This window comes from Zea mays, chromosome 6, assembly GCF_902167145.1.
Source record: "Zea mays cultivar B73 chromosome 6, Zm-B73-REFERENCE-NAM-5.0, whole genome shotgun sequence".
In the NCBI taxonomy this organism is placed as follows: Eukaryota; Viridiplantae; Streptophyta; class Magnoliopsida; order Poales; family Poaceae; genus Zea; species Zea mays.
Window position 1 is genome coordinate 85,116,544 of NC_050101.1, and position 7,226 is coordinate 85,123,769.

Genomic DNA, 7,226 nt, shown 5'->3' on the forward strand with positions numbered 1-7,226 from the left:
GAACTAAACTTGTTTTGTAGGTTTATGCATCCGGGGGCACAAGTTGGATACTCGACAGCGGGTGCACAAACCACATGACCGGGGAGAAAAAGATGTTCTCCTCATATGAGAAAAACCAGGATCCCCAACGAGCTATCACATTCGGGGATGGAAATCAAGGTTTGGTCAAAGGTTTGGGTAAAATTGCTATTTCACCTGACCATTCCATTTCAAATGTTTTTCTTGTTGATTCATTAGATTACAACTTGCTTTCTGTTTCCCAATTATGTCAAATGGGCTACAACTGTCTTTTTACTGATATAGGTGTCACTGTCTTTAGAAGAAGTGATGATTCAATAGCATTTAAGGGTGTGTTAGAGGGTCAGCTATACTTAGTAGATTTTGATAGAGCTGAGCTCGACACATGTTTAATTGCTAAGACTAACATGGGTTGGCTCTGGCACCGCCGACTAGCCCATGTTGGGATGAAGAATCTTCATAAGCTTCTAAAGGGAGAGCACATTTTAGGACTAACCAATGTTCATTTTGAGAGAGACAGGATTTGTAGCGCATGCCAAGCAGGGAAGCAAGTTGGCACTCATCATCCACACAAGAACATAATGACGACTGACAGGCCACTGGAGCTCCTACACATGGACCTATTCGGCCCGATCGCTTACATAAGCATCGGCGGGAGTAAGTACTGTCTAGTTATTGTGGATGATTATTCTCGCTTCACTTGGGTATTCTTTTTACAGGAAAAATCTCAAACCCAAGAGACTTTAAAAGGATTCTTGAGACGGGCTCAAAATGAGTTCGGCTTAAGGATCAAGAAAATAAGAAGCGACAATGGGACGGAGTTCAAGAACTCTCAAATTGAAAGCTTCCTTGAGGAGGAGGGCATCAAGCATGAGTTCTCTTCTCCCTACACGCCACAACAAAATGGTGTAGTGGAGAGGAAGAATCGAACTCTATTGGACATGGCAAGAACCATGCTTGATGAGTACAAGACACCGGACCGGTTTTGGGCCGAAGCGGTCAACACCGCCTGCTACGCCATCAACCGGTTATATCTTCACCGAATCCTCAAGAAGACATCATACGAACTCCTAACCGGTAAAAAGCCCAACATTTCATACTTTAGAGTTTTTGGTAGCAAATGCTTTATTCTTGTTAAAAGAGGTAGAAAATCTAAATTTGCTCCTAAAACTGTAGAAGGCTTTTTACTTGGTTATGACTCAAACACAAGGGCATATAGGGTCTTTAACAAGTCCACTGGACTAGTTGAAGTCTCTTGTGACGTTGTGTTTGATGAAACTAACGGCTCTCAAGTGGAGCAAGTTGATCTTGATGAGATAGGTGAAGAACAGGCTCCATGTATCGCGCTAAGGAACATGTCCACCGGGGATGTGTGTCCTAAGGAATCCGAAGAGCCTCCAAGTACACAAGATCAACCATCCTCCTCCATGCAAGCATCTCCACCAACTCAAAATGAGGATGAGGCTCAAAATGATGAAGAGAAAAATCAAGAAGACGAGCCACCTCAAGATGATAGCAATGATCAAGGGGGAGATACAAATGATCAAGAAAAGGAGGATGAGGAAGAACCAAGACCGCCACACCCAAGAGTCCACCAAGCAATCCAACGAGATCACCCCGTCGACACCATCCTCGGCGACATTCATAAGGGGGTAACTACTCGATCTCGGGTTGCTCATTTTTGTGAACATTACTCTTTTGTTTCCTCTATTGAGCCACACAGGATAGAGGAAGCTCTCCAAGATTCGGATTGGGTGGTGGCGATGCAAGAGGAGCTCAACAATTTCACAAGGAACGAGGTATGGCATTTAGTTCCACGTCCTAACCAAAATGTTGTAGGAACCAAATGGGTCTTCCGCAACAAGCAAGATGAGCATGGTGTGGTGACAAGGAACAAAGCTCGACTCGTGGCCAAAGGGTATTCACAAGTCGAAGGTTTGGATTTTGGTGAAACCTATGCACCCGTAGCTAGGCTTGAGTCAATTCGCATTTTATTGGCCTATGCTACTTACCATGGCTTTAAGCTCTATCAAATGGACGTGAAAAGTGCCTTCCTCAACGGACCAATCAAGGAAGAGGTCTATGTTGAGCAACCTCCCGGCTTTGAAGACAGTAAGTACCCTAACCATGTCTACAGGCTCTCTAAGGCGCTTTATGGGCTCAAGCAAGCCCCAAGAGCATGGTATGAATGCCTAAGAGATTTCCTTATTGCTAATGGCTTCAAAGTTGGCAAGGCCGATCCTACACTCTTTACTAAAACTCTTGAAAATGACTTGTTTGTATGCCAAATTTACGTTGATGATATTATATTTGGGTCTACTAACGAGTCTACATGTGAAGAGTTTAGTAGGATCATGACGCAGAAATTCGAGATGTCGATGATGGGGGAGTTGAAGTATTTTCTAGGATTCCAAGTCAAGCAACTCCGAGAGGGCACCTTCATTAGCCAAACAAAGTACACTCAAGACATTCTTACTAAGTTTGGGATGAAGGATGCCAAACCCATCAAGACACCCATGGGAACTAATGGGCATCTCGACCTCGACACGGGAGGTAAGTCCGTGGATCAAAAGGTATACCGGTCGATGATTGGTTCATTGCTTTATTTATGTGCATCTCGACCAGACATTATGCTTTCCGTGTGCATGTGTGCAAGATTCCAATCCGACCCTAAGGAATCACACCTTACGGCCGTAAAACGAATCTTGAGATATTTGGCTTACACTCCTAAGTTTGGGCTTTGGTACCCTCGGGGATCCACATTTGATTTACTTGGTTATTCGGATGCCGATTGGGCGGGGTGCAAAATCAATAGGAAGAGCACATCGGGGACTTGCCAGTTCTTGGGAAGATCCTTGGTGTCTTGGGCTTCAAAGAAGCAAAATTCGGTCGCTCTTTCCACCGCCGAAGCCGAGTACATTGCCGCAGGACATTGTTGCGCGCAATTGCTTTGGATGAGGCAAACCCTGCGGGACTACGGTTACAAACTAACCAAAGTCCCTTTGCTATGTGATAATGAGAGTGCAATCAAAATGGCCGACAATCCCGTCGAGCATAGCCGCACTAAGCACATAGCCATTCGGTATCATTTTCTTAGGGATCACCAACAAAAGGGGGATATCGAGATTTCTTACATTAATACTAAAGATCAATTAGCTGATATCTTTACCAAGCCTCTTGATGAACAAACTTTTACCAAACTTAGGCATGAGCTCAATATTCTTGATTCTAGAAATTTCTTTTGCTAAGCTTGCACACATAGCTCTTTTGAATACCTTTGATCATATCTCTTTTATATGTTATGACTAATGTGTTTTCAAGTTTATTTCAAACCAAGTCATAGGCATATTGAAAGGGAATTGGAGTCTTCGGCGAAGAAAAAGGCTTCCACTCCGTAACTCATACTTCGCCACCACTCCGAGCAACTCTCTCTTCTTTGGGGGAGAAATGAGCATCAACGAAAAAGAATTCATCCTTGGGGGAGAGAGTAAAAGCTCAAACGCAAAAGGACTTCGTCTTTGGTATAATCTTAACTCACTTATTTATGACCAAAGGGGAAGACTGCACTTCAAGGGCTCTAATGATTCCGTTTTTGGCGATTCATGCCAAAAAGGGGGAGAAATGAGCCCAAAGCAAAAGGACCGCACCACCACCACCAAATTCAAAAACTTAGTACTTTCCAAAAGTCTTTATCATTTGGTATCCTATTGTGTTCAAAAGGGGGAGAAAGTAGTATTTCAAAAATGGTATATCAAAACCCTCTTGAACACTAAGAGGTGGATCTCTTTTAGGGGGAGTTTTGTTTAGTCAAAGGAAAAGCATTTGAAACAGGGGGAGGAAATTTCGAATCTTGAAAATGCTTTTGCAAACTCTTATTTATTTACCTTTGACTATGTGCAAAAGATCTATGAAAAGGATTTACAAAAGGTTTTGCAAAAACAAAACAAGTGGTGCAAACGTGGTCCAAAATGTTAAATAAGAAAGAAACATTCCTTGCACATCTTGTAAGTGGTTATATTGGCTCAATTCCAAGCAACCTTTACACTTACATTATGCAAACTAGTTCAATTATGCACTTCTATATTTGCTTTGGTTTGTGTTGGCATCAATCACCAAAAAGGGGGAGATTGAAAGGGAATTAGGCTTACACCTAGTTCCTATATAATTTTGGTGGTTGAATTGCCCAACACAAATCTTTGAACTAACTAGTTTGCCCAAGTGTATAGATTATACAGGTGTAAAAGGTTCACACTCAGCCAATAAAAAGACCAAAGTGTTGGATTCAATAAAGGAGCAAAGGGGCAACCGAGGGCACCCCTGGTCTGGCGCACCGGACTGTCCGGTGTGCCACCGGACAGTGAACAGTACCTGTCCGGTGCACCAGGGGACTCAGACTCCAACTCTTCACTCTCGGGAATTCGCGAAGGCCGGCGCGCTATAATTCACCGGACTGTCCGGTGTGCACCGGACATGTCCGGTGCTCCAAGGAAGATCGGCCTCCGGAACTCGCCAGCCTCGGGTTCGGGTAGCAGCCGCTCCGCTAAAATTCACCGGACTGTCCGGTGTGCACCGGACTGTCCGGTGTGCCAGCGGAGCAACGGCTCTCTGCGGCGCCAACGGCTCTCTGCGCGGCATTAAATGCGCGCGCAGCGCGCGCAGACGTCAGGGCTGCCCATACCGGTGCACCGGACATCAAACAGTGCATGTCCGGTGTGCACCGGACACCCAGGCGGGCCCACAAGTCAGAAGCTCCAACGGCTAGAATCCAACGGCAACACTGACGTGGCAGGGGCACCGGACTGTCCGGTGTGCACCGGACTGTCCGGTGCGCCATCGAACAGAAGCCTCCAGCCAACGGTCAAGTTTGGTGGTTGGGGCTATAAATACCCCAACCACCCCACATTCATAGCCATCCAAGTTTTCCACTTCTCAACCACTTACAAGAGCTAGGCATTCAATTCTAGACACATTCAAAGAGATCAAATCCTCTCCAATTCCACACAAAACCCTAGTGACTAGAGAGAGAGATTTGCCGTGTTCTTTTGAGCTCTTGCGCTTGGATCGCATTCTTTCTTTCTCTTTTGCTCTTGTGATCAACACTCAATTGTAACCGAGGCAAGAGGCACCGATTGTGTGGTGGCCCTTGCGGGGAAGTTTTGTTCCCGGTTGATTGAGAAGAAGGAAAGCTCACTCGGTCCGAGGGACCGTTTGAGAGAGGGAAGGGTTGAAAGAGACCCGGCCTTTGTGGCCTCCTCAACGGGGAGTAGGTTTGCAAGAACCGAACCTCGGTAAAACAAATCCACGTGTCACTCTCTTTATTTGCTTGCGATTTGTTTTGCTCCCTCTCTTGCGGACTCATTTATTATTACTAACGCTAACCCCGGCTTGTAGTTGTGATTATTTTTCTAAATTTCAGCTTCGCCCTATTCACCCCCCCTCTAGGCGACTATCAACCCTTCCGGTTATCCCGAGAGCAAAATTAGGAGAATTCATTCTAGGAAGTCTCACTCTGGCCCTAATCATGCTTTTATGTATAAGGGTGAGACATCTAGCTTTAAGCAATCAACCCGTGCTAAATTGCCTAAGAAGAAAACTCCTAGTGCATCAAATGATTCCAACTTTTCATTTAAAACTTTTGATGCATCTTATGTTTTGACTAATAAATCCGGCAAGGTAGTTGCCAAATTTGTTAGGGGCAAACACAAGGGATCAAAGACTTGTGTTTGGGTACCCAAAGTTCTTGTATCTAATGCCAAAGGACCCAAAACCGTTTGGGTACCTAAAACCAAGAACTAAACTTATTTTGTAAGTTTATGCATCTGGGGGCTCAAGTTGGATCATCGATAGCGGGTGCACAAACCATATGACAGGGGAGAAGAAGATGTTCTCCTCCTATGAGAAAAACCAAGATCCCCAAAGAGCGATCACATTCGGGGATGGAAATCAAGGTTTGGTCAAAGGATTGGGTAAAATTGCTATATCACCTGACCATTCCATTTCCAATGTTTTTCTTGTAGATTCTTTAGATTACAACTTGCTTTCAATTTCACAATTATGTAAAATGGGCTACAACTGTCTTTTTACGGATACTGGTGTTACTGTCTTTAGAAGAAGTGATGATTCAATAGCATTTAAGGGAGTGTTAGAGGGACAGCTATACTTAGTAGATTTTGATAGAGCTGAACTCGACACTTGCTTAATCGCTAAGACTAACATGGGCTGGCTCTGGCATCGCCGACTAGCACATGTTGGGATAAAGAATCTTCACAAGCTTCTAAAGGGAGAACACATTTTGGGACTAACAAATGTTCATTTTGAGAAAGACAGGATTTGTAGCGCATGTCAGGCAGGGAAGCAAGTTGGCGTTCATCATCCACACAAGAACATCATGACAACTGACAGGCCACTCGAACTCCTACACATGGATCTATTCGGCCCGATAGCTTACATAAGCATCGGCGGGAGTAAGTACTGTCTAGTTATTGTGGATGATTATTTTCACTTCACTTGCGTGTTCTTTTTGCAGGAAAAATCTCATACCCAAGAGACCCTAAAGGGATTCTTGAGGCAGGCTCAAAATGAGTTCGGCTTAAGGATCAAGAAAATTAGAAGCGACAACGGAATGGAGTTCAAGAACTCTCAAATTGAAGGCTTCCTTGAGGAGGAGGGCATCAAGCATGAGTTCTCTTCTCCCTACACGCCACAACAAAATGGTGTAGTGGAGAGGAAGAATCAAACTCTATTGGACATGGCAAGAACCATACTTGATGAGTACAAGACATCGGATCAGTTTTGGGCCGAGGCGGTCAACACCGCCTGCTACGCCATCAACCGGTTGTATCTACACCGAATCCTCAAGAAGACATCATACGAACTCCTAACCGGTAAAAAGCCCAATATTTCATATTTTAGAGTCTTTGGTAGCAAATGCTTTATTCTTGTTAAAAGAAGTAGGAAATCTAAATTTGCTCCTAAGACTGTGGAAGGCTTTTTACTAGGATATGATTCAAACACAAGGGCATATAGAGTCTTTAACAAGTCCTCAGGACTAGTTGAAGTTTCTTATGACGTTGTGTTTGATGAGACTAACGGCTCTCAAGTAGAGCAAGTTGATCTTGATGAGATAGGTGATGAAGAGGCTCCGTGCGTCGCGCTAAGGAACATGTCCATTGGGGATGTGTGTCCTAAAGAATCCGAAGAGCAGCCAC